The following is a 17300-nucleotide window of genomic DNA, read 5'->3' on the forward strand; positions in this document are numbered from 1 at the left end:
AACATGGGATAATTGCGCTGCCTCTTTAGTATCCTTGTTATTCATCTACTTATTTATATTACGCTCTAAAAAGGGATATTCCTTGTTAAGAAAACAGGGAACCTTAAAATATACTAACCTTGTACGGGAGTATAAATATTCATGTAAAGGCAATCTTCACTCTGATTCTTCAGTCTTGGTAGCAGTCTGCGTAGGTACTCCAGTCTACCTTTAGGCATTCTATCCAAAGCCAGAGTTTCATTTGAGATATCTGGCAAGCGCTGGGGGCAGACTGGACCAATCTGATCTACTTGCTTCACGTCGTCCCATGGGGCGGGTGCACGTGTCGGCGCAAACCTGAAGTAATTTAACAAAATGTTATTAACTGATATCGCTTGAATGTATACGTTTAAGACCTAGACAACGTCTGGGGTGCATTTATATAACTTCCTACTTTATCAAGTAAGGTCACCTCTAATGAAATTTTGTTAGGGCTGACGCGGTTTGCACGGAGCGGGTGGACGCCTATTAAAAAATAGTATAAGCAGTTGAGCAGCGCTAACCAAACGCGCCGCGTGCCCCGGATTTTATTTACCTGCACCCGCACCCGCAGGTGTGTGCCCGCTCCGTGCATCTGCGCCAGCTAGCGTAGGCAAGGTAATGTTGTTTGTCATATAACTAAAAGTTTCAATTATTTAATTGTTGTTAGTTTGAATTTTCAGCTTTTAGCAGTTTTCAGTTTAAGTTTGTTTGTTTAAATATTTAATTTATCTTTATATTAACGAAAGTTATCATAATTATTGAACAATATAAATTATCAGTACGACACTTCGTAATTAGTTCAGTTAAACTAATTTGCAATGGATGGAGAATTTGACAAAACATATGGAGTAGGTACAGCCAACCTTATAAATAAGTGATCATTTCTGTACCTTGTCGCTTTCAGTCGTTACACAATTTCGTATGGCTTTTCAAACATGACGTTAAAGTGACAAGGTACAAAAGTGATCACTTATTTATGAAATTATGACGTTGACTTACTTACATTTGTCTATGGAGATAGGTTAGATCATAATTTATGATGCGAAGTTAAAAAATTATACACTCTCCTCGTCTCTCCTCTATTTGCCCCACCCCCCCTTTAACGTCACGAAAGTCTCCCTGATTGTGTTATTTTTTCCTTCTTTTTTTAGGCATTTTCATTTTTTTATTGATATATTAATAGAATGATTTTGTTTTACTTTCGACTCAGAAATAAAACGAATAGGTACCTATCTGAAGCTAAGGCGATGAAACATAATGAAGAAACGCAATTAGTGCTTTTAATAAAATATATACTTACCCTAAAATATTTCTGTTGATACATATATATAATATAATGTAAAAAAATAATATATATCAGTATAATAATGGACCATTAACACGTTTCCCATACACATATAAAATGGTGTGACCATGGCCATAACATGGCCAAACTATATATGTGTGTGAATATTGTATTTCCTAATGTTGTGTTATAGTTTTCAACATATTTAACAACATGTAAACGTTTTATATTAGATTGAATAACCCTCGTCCGGTACATAACTACGTGATTCTATAGTGTAAGCACAAACTCCTGGTACGAAGTTGCTTTACGGACAGGGAACTTGTTAAAGCTATAATTATTAAACGTCATGTTTTAAGAAAATGATGATCATCGTTAACAAATATGAATAATAATACAAAAAAAATGCTATCTTTTGAAATTAGAGGCAACAAATTTATGGGAAACAATGACATCTTAAATCAAACAATTGTATGATATAAAACAACCGTGAGAGTCACTCATGTGAAATTAAAGTTAATCCGGATATAGGAACGGCCACACCGCAGCTTAAAAAACGGTGACGGTACGGAATCGCAGGGATGCATCGTATGCGCACCATTTTTATCGCATGCTCTACACACCGCTGCTTAAAATGACAGTGACTTGCGATTCCGCACCGTTTGCGTATTTTAAGCAGCGGTGTGGAAAGCATACAAAAAAACGGTGCGCATATGATGAGTCACTGCGATTCCGTACCGTCACTGCTTTTTAAACAGCGGTATGGCCGCTCCTTACTCACGCGCGCAGAGAGTCGCGCAAGCAGAGCGCAAGTGCGCGTGTTACTGCAGCCGCGGAGTCGCGTTGCTCCTAGAGGAAGGGTTACGAATTAGCCCGAATCATGTTGAGCTAAACTTGATTTAAGGCGTGAGTTATCCGGATCAACTTTCATTTAATCAAATGATACTATGAAAGTTGTGATAAGTTGGAACTTTTTGTGTGGTTTTCCCATAATGTTTGCAAAGTTTCATCATTTGGAAGCATCCTGTATTGCTTTTTAAATAGAACAGAATTGAGTACGTTTACTTTTTATTGGCTTATTTTGCCAGAAACTAAGCTTAGGAGAACTCGGACTTAAATCACACCAGGGGAGTCATTTTCACATCAGAGGATAATCTGAGTATATATCTGAGTGAATCTATTTTTATTATTTCGTATGGAAAATGAAGCAAAAGCGTAACGTGGAATTGCGAAACGTTGCGCTGCGAAACGTCACTCTTCTTAACATCACATCTTCGATGATGACTCAATCTGCGAATTGTTATCCGCTAAATGATAATCATTTGTCGGCAAAACATTGGGTATCCACGGACGAGAGATTCTTCTGCTAAGATACTTGTACCCGTTTGAACAGAATGTATTTGTAAAACTCACCTGTTAGAGCCAGTCGGCGGTGTAGCATATGGCACTCCAAGATATGCTTCCACAGGCTTCAAGTATTTATGTTGATCCATTGGCAATATAACACCTTGCAGTTTACCGTATCTGGTTCCAATCACTCTCGTTCTTAACATAGAATTTCTGCCACCAGTGTAGCTATTACAGTGAGAATATTTTGCCAAGAGTAAAACGAGTAACAAGATGAACTTATTTTTCTTTATAATTTTTGCTTTAAAATTGGACTGAGTGTTTAAAATTTTAGAACCTTGTCTGTACTTTATACTTATTTGACCGTGTTGAGAATTTGTTACTTTATCCGGCCAGTACTGTTTAATTGAATTACATATATGTAGCGGCAGTCTTATGTTGGCCATTTTCTCTAAATATCAGCTTTGAGAACCCATTTCTTTATTCGATTTCATTAATATTACATTTTGATAACATAGAAGAAGGAAAACTGACACCATTCAATGAATAAGTATTCTTTTGTATAAATCTTGGCACACCAATTTGTTCTAGAATAGCCATTATTTATAACCTGCAACAAATAAGGTAATTAGACAAACAGTCATTTCATTTTATTTATTCAAACGAGTAAAGACGAGTAAGTACGAGTAAGTTTAATCTTTGTTTCAATTTAAACGCAGCAATAATAAATTGTATTCTAATTGTAAACTTAAAATTAAATGAGACGTTCTTTGCAGAATTCTTCGTCTTGCTAACCGATCAGGTGGGTCAAGGCGGATGATTTCATACAGTTGAAGTAAAAAAATGGACTAATACAAGTTCCACTGAAAGTTACTAGTTTCCTGTAGATAGACCTTAGAAATTACGAATTATTTAGTATAAAATTGAACCTGAAATCATATTTTTATTCTAGTGATACCATGTAAACGTAGGTAAAGGTAAGTTGAGACTGGATAAAAAGATAAAAGAAGTTGTAAAAAACAGTGTATGTAGAAAAAAATTATTTTAAGGAAAACTAAGTTCGAAAAATATCCAGTATCAATGACACGGACAATCAGCTCTCAGTGATTCTTTCATATTGAGAAGACGGCGGGGATACTCAATCCCCGAGATACTTTAAAAAGATGACAAATGCCTTATTCAGTATTCGGTAGCAAACGCTTGTAATAAATCAAAAGGCTCGATTATTCGTAAAGAGAGGAATATAGATGAGGGAAAAGAGGCTCAATCAATCTCATTTCGACATTTGACGTATTACATTCTATGCCATATTGATAACACCTTGTGAACTTGCACATGAGCGAACATGTTTTATAATTTATGAGTTCCGTTTTTTTATATATATCTTTAAATTTTAGCAACACGAGGCAGTTTCCTTTCACAATCAGTGTAAACCGTGTTGGCACCATTGCCATATGAAACGTTACTAATTTAAATTCAAGTAGCTGTTGTTCATCTGGATCCGTTCTATCCAATATACTACATACATGTAAGCAATCCGAAAGCCGTGATGGCCGAGTGGTGTGACCCATGGCCTCTCAAGCAGAGGATCGTGGGTTCAAACCCCGGCTCGCACCTCTGAGTTTTTCGAAATTCAAGTGCGGAATTCTATTTGAAATTTACCACGAGCTTTTTACGGTGAAGGAAAACATCGTGAGGAAACCTGCACAAACCTGCGATGTATTATAAAACCGCGATGAGTTTGCCATTCGAAAGTACCGATAGCTCAGCAGTACAGTCACCAGTACCAATATCTGACACAACAAGCGTGAATAAATATCTAATACGACTCTATTTTTAGGGCCGGAAGAACGTGTCAGATGTTTTTGCACGCTTCGCTGTGGCAGATATTAATGCTGGTGACTGTACAAACGGGATAAATATAATCATAGGTTAATATATGATTATGATCATAGTTTGAGTAGAGGCCCTATACTACGAAGTGCAAAATCCTACGTATCTATTATACCTAACTCTATTCTTGGTGAATGCAGTGTCACTTATATTATAATAAATATTAAACTATGTACCTACTATTTTTATGTTATTGATTCCCCGTACCTATCAAAAATACATTCAGGGTAAAGCATTATACAGTGTTCCTATATTATTATTTTTTGTCCTAGCTTTTGCCCGCGGCTTTGTCCGCGTGGAATTCGGTTATCGCGCGCTGTTCCCTCGGGAACTGAGCATTTTTTTGGGATAAAGGTAGCCTATGTCATTCTCCGGCCCATAAACTAAATATCTCTATGCCAAAAATCACGTTGATCCGTCGCTCCGTTTTGACGTGAAAGACGGACAAACAAACAAATACACAAACACACCCACTTTCGCATTTATATATATTAGTATGGATTTTATTTCAATTCATAATATAATTTAAATATTAGGTAATAATACACTTTATATTTTTTATAAAGCTTTTGAACTTCTTCGTACTGAAATAAGTATTATCATCGTACTAGTTAGGGTTGTAACGGAACTTCGCCTCCGCCTCCGTTACTGCGGAAGTTCCGCAAGAAATCGTATCTTCGCCTCCGCCTCCGCCTCAGCAATTTTTTTTGCGGAGTTATAACGGAGGTTTATTTCTCATTTCATTATCTCGGCGCGCAGCGGGAACACGGTCGGGGTGGGGGCGGGCATATGTCATATAACACACGACAGGAATCAACCTGTCTCGTTGCTTGAACGTACGAAATTGTAATGTATGTTTGATTGTACCGCCATTTTTTAAAGTGAATTTGTACAAAGTAATTGTTTATTTAAGTCACATGCACGATGACGCCGAAAACAAGTGAGAATAGGATTTTTTTAGGAATTTAAGAGATTTTTGAGTTGAATAAAGCATAAACTACTATTTTTTCCACATCCACTTTCACCTCCGCATCCGCCTCCGTGAACCTCCGCATCCGCGGAGGTGAAACTCGCCTCCGCTAAGAAGGCCTCCGTTACAACCCTAGGTAACAATGCCATTTCATAAAATAATTTAAAAACGACATACATATATTATTATGTGCTCAATCGTATTCTACTCTCGATTTGATAATATTTATTGTTTGAAACTAAGTACACGACGACCGGACGACCAGATGGCCTAGTGGTTAGAGAACCTGACTACGAAGCTTGAGGTCCCGGGTTCGATTCCCGTGTCGGGGCAGATATTTGTATGAAAAATACGAATGTTTGTTCTCGGGTCTTGGGTGTTTAATATGTATTTAAGTATGTATCCATATAATTATATGTATCCGTTGCTTAGACCCCATAACACAAGCTTTGCTAAGCTTAGGTACTTTGGGATTAGGTCAATTGGTGTGAATTGTTCCGTGATATTTATTTATTTATTTAGTACAGTTAACAAATTTTGAGATACTTGTACAAATGCGGACTTATCCCTTTAAGGGATATCTACCAATCAACCTTTGGATGAGAGGAGCATCAGTTAGGGTCCGGCAAAGAGTGAGTTTAAGAGTCAAAATGTTGTTTTATTATTAAACTCAAAAATATAATTTAAGTTGGTAAAACATTTCAATGTACACCTATCCGAGTGTGCCTACTCATGTGGTGCGATAATGTTGAATATTAAAAAAAAAACTCCTAATATAATTTAGCACTACACTACACCTACTTATTGTTGCTGCACTTATTATTATCGTGGACAAATTATCAGAAGCCATCAATAATTATTATGATTGAGAAATAAGTAAAAGCAGGGACTTTCTTGCTATAGGTATTAGTAGATTGATAAACAAGGGTTGTAAGTGATCAATAATAACACCCAAGATATTAAGTGCACGAGCGAGCAAAGCGAGCGAGGGTGCTTATAGTTCGCGGGTGTAATTGATCATTTACACTCGAGTTGAACACTCTACTTTTCATCACAAATGCGAGGAAATAAAGAAAAACCGTTATAAATATATACGCAATTTGTAACAGAGCGGAAGACAATTTATCGCGCCAAACCGTCTTTTTTTTAATGGTCTCGCACTCTGGCTCATTCAGCCAGCACTGGCCAGGAACATTATGCCAGCATGGAGGTTTGTAGGTAATTATTACGCATTACAATCTCCTTTTTTACCAGTTCGTGAATGCAAAGGAGCACCATTCGATTTTTAAATTTACTTACATCCCTAAAGATGTAAATCGAATTTTCATCACACTTGCTCGTAAACAGTGTTGAAACATGCAGGCTACCTTGGTTGCAACCCCCCAAATAAAACCCTCGACCTTAATGTGCTTGTCATGAAACCCGTGGTCGGTAAATGAGTCATTGCCTGTACTAATTTTCTTGTCATGAAGCCCAAGGTCGGTAAATGAGTTTGTTACTGCATGGCGTGCTGGAGCGCGGCGCGCGCACGTGGGTCACATGCACATGTTGTGGGGGAAGGGGGGCGCGGAGCTGGCGCTGCCAAGAGCGTAGTCAGCTGTATCGGCAATTATTGAAAAAATATTAGTTTTTATTTTACAAATATACAATTTTACTCGCAAATGTGATGAAAAACATGTATGTCGCACGGGCGGTACTAGAATTACGAACATCGACTCATTAAAGCCCCCAGTCTTCGACTTCGGGCTTCTAATAGACTCTCGTTCGTAATTCCTTGTTTACCGCCCTTAAGACACAATGTACTATTACAACACGGATTTCAAGTTAAATGCAACCTACTTTCAGAGCTTAAGTGATGAAAGATATTTTTTAATCACATAAAAAACGAAGTACGAGTAATAGGCCTAGTAATAATCAATTCCAGAATGTCACTAGTTAATGTTGGGAGGAAAATCCCTTTTACGCCTACCAAGCGTAAAAATCTACTAAGTGATTCTCCCTCAAAAGCAAAAACGGGTCAAGATATACTTCTAGTCTTAGGGTTGGGTTAAATATTATTAAACTCTCGTAATAAAAAAGATAGGATTAACAAGCAGTAGGTACGCCACCGTCACTGAAATAATAAATTTTGCAATAACGTCAATTATAATATAACTTTACGTTCTACGTTAAGGTACGTAAGGTACTGTGTATAAAAAGGTAATATTATATGATTCATTGAATCAGTCAGGCATTACTTCAAGGTCTTCAGGTTCGTTTAAAATCGCGGGTGAGCAAAGAAATTCTTTTCAGTTCAGTAATATTAATATATATTTTATTCACAATTAATATCACATTTTATTGATTTACAAATATAGTAGGTACTTGTTAATAATCGATCAAGTGCATGTCAAATTCTAGGGTTTCCTATCTAAAAATACGTTAACTATAATTTTAAATTGATGTATTGGCAAAGCGATGGCTGCCCAAATTAGGCACAAAATATTATCTTAAGCATACGAGTGCTTTTTTTATTAAAGGTACCGCTGAAATTGAGCAAATAGCAAATTGAGCAATAGGTGGAAAAGTTTTTACACCTCAATTTAAAATGTTTGCATACTTATTAATATTAGTACTTGCAAAAATTTTGTACGGTATCTTTGCTCAATTGATAATTTACACAACAAGTTTAGTGACAACCCTGTGCATGACGCGTTTTATTGCTTCGACCTCATTTTTAAGCTGAGTAAGTGCTTTTTAGCAAATGAAATTCTTATACTCGTAATCCTCTTCCATTTTGCGAGTTTTAGAAATAGGAAGCTTCTTTACTAGGAATTTGAAGTAAAAAGTTCGAGTATTACTGTAATTGAAAAACTGTTTCTCTCAATATCGCATGCAAAACAATTTTCCGATAACCGGTTGTAGCAATAATTGCTTTACGTAGTTATAATACTAGTTTTTTTTCACGCTATCGCTTCGGAAAACAAAAACGGAAGGTTTTTCATAAAAAGCAACACTAATCAAAAAATTATCTCTAATCTTTCGTTTAAATGACTTGGATGTTGTCCCTTTTGCATAGGTTATACCCCGTTCATGTGTTTTAATTGCGAAAATTTCAAGTTAAAAAAAGTTTTTAAAATCTAGTTTATGCTTAAATGTTCTAAAAGATTAAAATAAAACTAATTAAACCAAAGCCATTCATTTATAACATTTCACAATTTATTTTTAATTTGAACTTCGGGTAATCGGAAATAGGGTTCGACTCTCTGAGCTCAGAGGATCCGGCAGGTACAGTTAATGGATGCCGTAATACCAGCATCATCTCTAATCACCCGTGGCAGCATAAATTAGCAGCTTTTCACTGTTATGTACTTATGTATATTGTTAACTGTACCTCTTTCTAAGGAGCATTTTTATTAAGCGTTAAATATATATCTAATACCTTTAAACGAGCAATTCTTGTATACTACATAATAATATGTATATATATTTCGGGATCTAGGAAACGACTCCAACAATTTCGATAAAATTTCGTATGTAAGGGTTTTTAGGATGAAAAATCGATCTAGCGTAGTCTTATCTTTAAGAAAACGCTTATTATCGAGATCCAGGTACTACTATTTATCAGATAGCTATTTCAAATGATTAGTTTCAGAGTTTTCTTCAGTGCGACACTTGCCGCTGCTTGCCAAAATTCAAGACCATTTCACAAACAACGAAGATTGGATGTAGGAGGGTATAAAACTAGGTAGAACAGGCTATGGTAGAGTCATAATATTTACGATAATCCTTGTGACACTTGCATCATTTATATTTTTTAGATGATGCCAAATGTCGATAGTTTTTTAAAAACTGAGGTTTACTTACTTTATGAAGTACTAGCTACTACACGATTGGGTAATAAGTATAAGCCACACAAAATATGGACACTGCTATTGCGACTGATTATACAGGGTGGAAAAAATCTATGGGACCTGGAGGGCAACTACATTAAATCCTTTAGTTAGCTAATTGTACTGAAATAAAATATTACTTTATATTTAAAATGAAACAAAACTGCATTTAAAGATTTTCTACACCTCGATTGTCTCACCCGGGAATCGAACCAACTGAAAATTTAAAAATAAACACTCACTATTATATTATACGAATCGATAGGATGGTCATTCAGGATAAAATTTGTCTAATAAACATTTGGCCTTATACTCATCTGTTTTACGAGATACCATAAAATAGAATATATATTAACATTATCTAGTATTTTACTTACTTTTTCTAACAAGTAAATGATACTTTATAATTTTCTTATCTCTCTAACATCCAAAGACATAATTATGAATCAGCAAGCTTGCTAATTTTATTTATCTCAAGTAAAGGTAGGTTGAACACTGATAAGAAAATCGTTAAATGGTAATAAATAATAAATCTGTTTTTTTTTTTAATTTTTAGTTAGTTCGATTCCCGGGTGAGATAAGTGAAGTTAAGAAGATCTTTGAATGCAGTTTTTCTTATCATTTTAAAAATAAAGGAATGTTTCCTTTCAGTACAATTAGCTAACTAAAGGATTTAAGGTAGTTGCCCTCCCAGGCCCATAAATTTTTTCCGCCCTGTATACCATGTTACAGTTATTAATAACTGTTAAGGCAAATGCACATGTTATGGTTAGAATGAAACTGACACAATTCGAAATATTCACATTTTCAAAATAAACTTCGTATTAAATAAGATCTGGCTGAGTTTTAATATGAGAATATTTTGAATTGTGTCAGTTTCATCCTCAAAATGTCCTCATTATTAATCCATTAATGTTTCTTTCACTATTAGGCCAGATGACTTTACGAGCCAAACTCTTGGTTAATCAGAAATTATGTCCCTTTATCAAAACACAAAGAGATAAATTAACGAACAAGCAGGTAAATTATGTGTAAGCGTAGGTTCTCATTTATTTCTTTAGACAAACGACTCTCGTGTTACAATGAGTCCATTTTGAAGAACAAAGAGCGTATGTCTCTTTCTAAGTATGTTATATGTATGAAATATATGACTTTAATGATCCTGTACTTAGCGTTGAAGCAAATGCGTTATAAATTATTTCGCGTTTCAGAGTCGTTTCATATAGTTAATGAATGAAGAGCCTTTGCAATGTAAGCAAATAGCATAATTGTGTTACCTCGAGAAATATTGCCAGGGCTTAAAAATCATTAGTAGATATAATTAAAGCTAAGTAATCGCAGATAGAACAATGTGATGTCGTGTCTATTTTTATTTTGTATTTACAGTTAAAGAAAACTAAAAAGCTTTTATAGCATATAGAACTAAAAAGTGAAAAATAATTCTTAATAGGTTACGCAGGAAATAATAACGAAAGAAAAATATTAGCAGTATTGTGAAAAAAGCGTGGGGCACTTGGTGCCATATTTTTCATTATATCTTGTCCCTATAATTAAGAATTATATTTTTTACTTCAATGTGCTATAAAAGCATGTTTCTTTTATTTTATTACTATTTTTATTTACTTTTATTTTCTTTGCTTGTTTGTGTGTTGTTGTGTTTTTCGTGTTATCCGTAACTATTACTGAATTAGAAGGAAAGCCGCGATCGCGAATCCACTTTTCAAAATTGTAGGAATTCATATTTCCAGGATGGTCTTCTGTCTTTGTATTTGGTTTGAAAATAGTTAAAGCGTCATCGACAAATCCTGAACTTCCACCAACCAGCATTTATCACGTGTATAGCGAGAAAGTTAGGACACGTCATGTCACGTCACTTGTCACCCCTCCCGTACAGCTTCCACACCACAGGAACAGACTCAGTTATTCGTTAGGCCTGTAATACAGTCACCAGCACCAATATCTGACACAACAAGCGTGCAATAAATATCTAACACGACTCTATTTCTAGGGCTGGAAGGACGTGTCAGATATTTTTGCACGCTCCGCTGTGGCAGGTATTACCTAATGCTGGTGACTGTACCAAGTCCAGAGAGCTTTTGTAATAATTATGCACTATTTTTCACTGTTCCCAAACCACAACAAATTTATATAAAAAACTCGACGGCGCTCTCACGTCACCTAATTTATAACTTAATTTATCAGAATTACAGCAAGAAGAAAGAATAAATAAACAACTAATTTTTCTACACGGTCCCTAGAGTAGAAAGCTTTTTGCAAGCAAGCGGCATTGTTTATGGTTCGCCTTCGCTAATCCTTTCCGTGCCTTTGCGTGCTCTGTAACCGGATTTAGTCATGAAATAATTTAATTGAAGCTATATTACTGGAACACTGCGCCCTTGTTGCTAGGTTTATTGATAAAACCATAGAAGGTTAAAAGTCAACCATCCTATGGTATTTTTTTTGTATATGAGTTATTGCTGGATGGCTAAGTCATTCTTTTCCCCCTCCCGATCTTTAGCAGTCTCCGTGTTTAGTCTTCAATTATTCAAATACCTATAAAACTGCATAATCCCGTCATCTACCTCTGTGTTTATCATATCGCTGCCTCTCATCTCGTGGCATACACTTTCTGGAAATTTTAACCTACCTCGGTAAATGCACGCGGCTTGAGCGTATGCTTTCCAATTGATCCTACAGATGAAAACTTTATTAATATTTTGTTCCACCTGTATAACCAACTTAGATAACTATGTAGTTAGCCAGGTGGAACATTCCTTCCGCGTGGAAGAACAGTTGTGCAGGAGGAAATGTTCCTAACCATATTCTTAATTGAGTTGGATGACTACTTATCCGAGGGTAAGTGTCCTCCGCATAGAATTTTAGTATTTGCATCAGGAGTTAAATAGGTTTTGAGCCGTGTCAATCACTGTTTCGCCAATGGCTGGCTAGTCCCATCTCAATCTCAAATTTTCTGGAGACATGGGCAATGACATTAACATATTTTACTGGATAATTCTACTGGTATAAGCTCACCTAATAAACAAAAAAAACCTTATAAGCTTTTATTGCAACTTATATTGTCGCAAGTCCCAAAATGGCCAATTCAGACAATTATATAAAAAATTATGAAGATAATTATAGCCAGTCAAAGTTTCACGAAACGCGACGTCGTGCGACACATTTTTTAGCACGGCGTGACTTCTAAGGAGCTCACTTCCGAACTTTGACTCGCTTCATCTTCATCATTTTATGTTAGATTGACGAAAGAAAAATACGTGTCCAATATTTTATGATAACCTGTTTACCTAAGAAACTACCTGCGCAATTATGCGTTTGTGAATATAAAAGGCTAGGGACTGAGAGGCTTATGACACCCGCGGAATTACACTGATAGATATACATATATATGCATAGATATTTTTTATGGACAAGGAAGTAAATAAAGGAAGTAAGTAAAGAAAGATTTTTATTAACTATTGTCTACCTCTTAATTGTAATTCAACTTCTCTTGAGATATCATACTATGCCATTTTATACATAATATCTATTTACAAAATACAGTAGCGTTATGTAGCGTTGGTTATGTACAAGGAAACTACTATTCATATTTTATCTATTTTTTTACGGGTGGGTACGTATGGTACGTTCCCCCTGGACAACTTATCAAATTCGGATACAAAGATAGACGAGCAATAACCTAGTTACCCAAAAGATATTTAACTAGTTTCCTACGTGGAATATAAATTATTCCGGGATAACTAGTCATCCCATTTGGATAAACATATGAAATTACATCCACACAGCTGGTTTTCCACGTGCGAGAAAGGGTCCACTTAGTTAACTAGTTATCTATCTAAGTTGGTTATTTGGGTGGAACATGTCTATATTCAAAGCCAGGGAGTTTGGTGCGCGTAAAAAATTGCGTCATTTTGTGTCAGAGTAATAAAGTATTTGCGTTTTTTCAGAACTTATGTGTTATTCAATCCTCAGATCACACGACGTACTTGTAAATATATTCGATCATCTCAATACCAATTTTGTCTACACGGGATTGTGTTAATTATGATCCTACAGCAGAAAGTCGAATAAGTACAGCCAAATAACATTAGGTACAATTAAAAATATGTTTTCCTATTGATAGTAAAGATAAGCCTATTATGCTATTGAGTAGGCATTAAATGAAGATCTTAATGTTGCTTCCTAAACAACTAAATATGTACTAAAGAAACTATATTTCCCTTACTAGCTGGAATATAAGGACTATTTTTTGACACATCGACCCCGGGGGATGATATTATATTACTTATTGTCAACTGCACGAAAAGTTCGCTCCCTGTTCATAACCTATCAAAAATGAAGCAAATGTCTGCCAGTGACCTTCCAATTAATTCGAGTCAAATATTCCGGTACGATACGACATTTTAACGTCCATTCTTTTTAATTTTCGCAGAGTGGACGGTGATTTTAATAATATTTTTTTTCACGTGGGTACATAATTGCCACCCTCTGTAAGGCCAATTAATATTTAATCTTGTATTACAAGAGTATAAAACGAAACAAGCTTAACATTCATTTCGGTTAATTGGTGTCTTGCGATGGTACAATAATAGTACTTATATTTTAGGGAGATATCTATACTATGAAAAGTGTGTCTAAAAATTAATACCAACTTCATCAAAGTAAAGTACAAAAATCGAAAATCAGTAAAATAAGTTTTTACGATTTTTTCTACAAGACCATTATGACTACACCTAGTAGGTATTATATCATCATCATCACTCTAGCCTATATACGTCCCACTGCTGGGCACAGGCTTCCTCTCAGAATGAGAGGGCTTGGGCCATAGTTCCCACGCGAGCCCAGTGCGGATTGGGAACTACACACACCATTGAATTGCTTCGCAGGTATGTACACATACCTACCTAACCTACAGGTTTCCTTACGATGTTTTCCTTCACCGTAAAGCTCGTGGTAAATTTCAAATGTAATTCCGCACATCGAAAGAACTCAGGCCATAGGTCAAACCACTCGGCCACCAAGGCCAATTATATACAATAAAAATCGGTCAAGTGCGAGTGTGAGTGACTCGCGCATGAAGGGTTCCGCACCTCCGTACAATGTTTTAAAAACAAATAGTTCAGTAATAATTAAAAAAATCTAATTCAAGCTTTTTTTGTTGGCGGTACTTTTTGGCCCTGGTTACCAAAGTAGGTAGTCGTCAAGACGAATCAAATGATACGAAAATCGATGCGGTCGTGTCGTTTTACTACAGAGTTCCTATGGCCAACATCTAACTTCATCATCAGATCAGCTCTACGTCATAATAATATTACATTGTCATCGGATTTATACATGCATGCAAAATTTCAGCTCAATCGGTTGAAGATATCCACTTCAAATTTAAGCTGAAATATTTAATATTTTAATATTTTATTCAAATTATTTAATTCAACCTGAACAACCATAATTAGTTAAAGAACTAAAAGAATTTCCTTGCTCACCCGGGACCTTACGATAGCTAAGCTTATGCAAAATATGCGTGTTCATGCAGTTCCAACACCTCCACACTGTAAGAACAGACACAAATCACACAAACCCATCCAAACCAATCCCATCAAAACGTATGTGGGTACTTGGGGAGTTACAGTGACAAGTTAAAACGGTGGTTGTGGTTCGTTAGTCTAACAACTGGTAGCATGGTGTACGGTTGTGTCACTCTGAAGATGAGCTCTGGTTGAGTTTGAAACGCGTCAGTGTGGTGTGGTGGTGGTGATAGATGGGTTTGTGTGATTTGTGTGTGTTCTTACAGTGTGGAGGTGGAGGAACTGCATGAACACGCATATTTTGCATAAGCTTAGCTATCGTAAGGTCGCGGGTGAGCAAGGAAATTCTTTTAGTTCATTGATATGGACCTCCGCAAAGTAATGCCTGATTCAATAAATTATTCATAATTAGTTACATTACCTTACAAGTTAATAAAAACATATCACCAAAATGCAAGCACTAGGTGCAAGTATTCTGAATAAAGAACAATTTTAAATTCTCAACCTCTTTGGCTGTCGCCCTGTCGGAGGCTGAATAGCGCTTTAGACTCTTGCCATGCGCCGAAAAAAAAAAAGTGGCTGAACGCGGTAATTCGGCCGAACGGCGCGTACTTATTATGATTTAGTGAGTAAATCTTAACCTGATTTTAAATTTTGACCTTGCAAATAAATAGTGTTACTTAGTATGAATTATAACGGAAATTTTTTAGTGTAAAAAACATTATATACAGCGGCTGTGAGTGCTTTATTGAAGTTGGCTTTTGTGAAGTGTGTGTAATGTGTGTCGGAGGTTTGTGGGCCGAAATTGTTATTTGTCTTAATGCTGCACAAAAAAAATAAACCAAGGACTTAGACAATTATTATAATTGTCGAAGGTTTTATAAAGTAGCACTAATAAAATCGAAAATTAATAAGTAGTTAAACATTAAACCCTAGCAACTGACGGCCGTCATCTTGGCAGCCTAGCAATCAGAAGCCGCTGAATGAAACACGTTTCTTGTATGACGACTCCCATTAATTTGTAACTTTATTTTATTTTTAGTATTTGTTGTGGTCGCGGCAACTGGAATACATAATCTGTGAAAATTTCAAGTGCCTATCTATTACGGCTCAAGAGATAGAGCCCTGTGACAGACGGACAGACAGACAGACAGACAGCGGAGTCTCAGTAATAGGGTTCAGTTGGCACCCTTTGGGTACGAAACCCTAAAAAACAATCTCTTGGCAGAAAAACAGGAGCAGAAAACGTTTGGCCTTGAATTATTTTACCCTACATTAATAATGTGGCAAAGGCGTAAAGCCGTAGGCGGTAATGTTCAACAAACAAATTTGTCCATAAAACACACGAAATTACCCTTTTCGGTGAATCGGAGACAGAACACTGTGGAAAATAAGCTTTAGGTATCATTTTATAGTACCACACAACATGGGGTTTCTATAGTTAAATATCGTTTATCACAATTATCCTGTACGAGCTTTTTTGTGACTATAAGAATTAGAGATAAACCGATTAAAATAGAACGTACACAATTCCCTTTATTCCGTAAAAAAAAAACATCTTTTATATTAAATTAATGTAACTGATGCCACTATAAAATTTTACTGCGCTTGCGATTTTATTTCCATATCTGCTTTTAATACAATATTTTTACGAGTATGTCAGATATTTGGCTTATATAGTTATTGGAATTTTGTTGACACGTTTAAGCAGCGTTTTAGATTCTTTTCGTTGTATTTTGAACAAGGGTGTAAATTTATTCTGTACAATGGTAAATTTTCTCAGTTGTTTTTAATTTTGTAATGGCTCTGTACTGCTTTTGGTGATCAATAAAGAATATTTGTATGTTTCAAAGCATTTAGAATGGAAATTGGTATTCGAGTTCTAAAATTTCGTGCCGAGCGATAAAATCGTACAAAACTAATTACTGCGCAAAAAAGACCAACCCTGTAAGCTTATCTGCAATCGAAAGTTCTTCTTATTGGCATAAAGAGCCAGGAACTTGATCGTATCAATTTTGGAGGAGGGCCAACGAGGTCGGATTAGGCACTCCTGCCATCTTCATCGTACCTTTAACCAAAGAAAGGCAAAAATTACAATAAGCTTTTCTCCTGTGGTAGAACTTTGGAACGCACAATTAATTAATATTGAATCGAATATATATTTTTCATTCTTAGAGCAAGCCTGCTTCATGATCAGACAATTAATTTAATAACATTTTTTTTTAATTAACAATGCATTTCCTTAACGAAATCCAAGATTTTTAAGATGAAAATTAATATTGGTTGCTAAAAGTCGCACCTTCTGTACACACCATCGTATCCTCGCATCCTATATTTTTCAATTAAATAAATACCTATATGAAATATGT

General features: G+C 35.7%; 1 protein-coding gene and 1 pseudogene across 1 annotated transcript in view; both read right to left on the reverse strand.

Annotated features, from left to right (window-relative positions):
• The window catches only part of LOC141431630 (uncharacterized), a 254792-nt gene extending 248992 nt beyond the window's left edge, over positions 1 to 5800 (reverse strand). The window contains exon 1 of the mRNA XM_074092812.1: positions 5776 to 5800. The gene's annotated coding sequence lies outside the window, so the exon portion shown is untranslated. The remainder of the gene's footprint in view (positions 1 to 5775) is intronic.
• Positions 1 to 17300, reverse strand: part of LOC141431581 (neuroligin-4, Y-linked-like) — a 46756-nt pseudogene that overhangs the window by 10232 nt on the left and 19224 nt on the right.

Source organism: Choristoneura fumiferana, chromosome Z, assembly GCF_025370935.1.
Source record: "Choristoneura fumiferana chromosome Z, NRCan_CFum_1, whole genome shotgun sequence".
NCBI lineage: Eukaryota > Metazoa > Arthropoda > Insecta > Lepidoptera > Tortricidae > Choristoneura > Choristoneura fumiferana.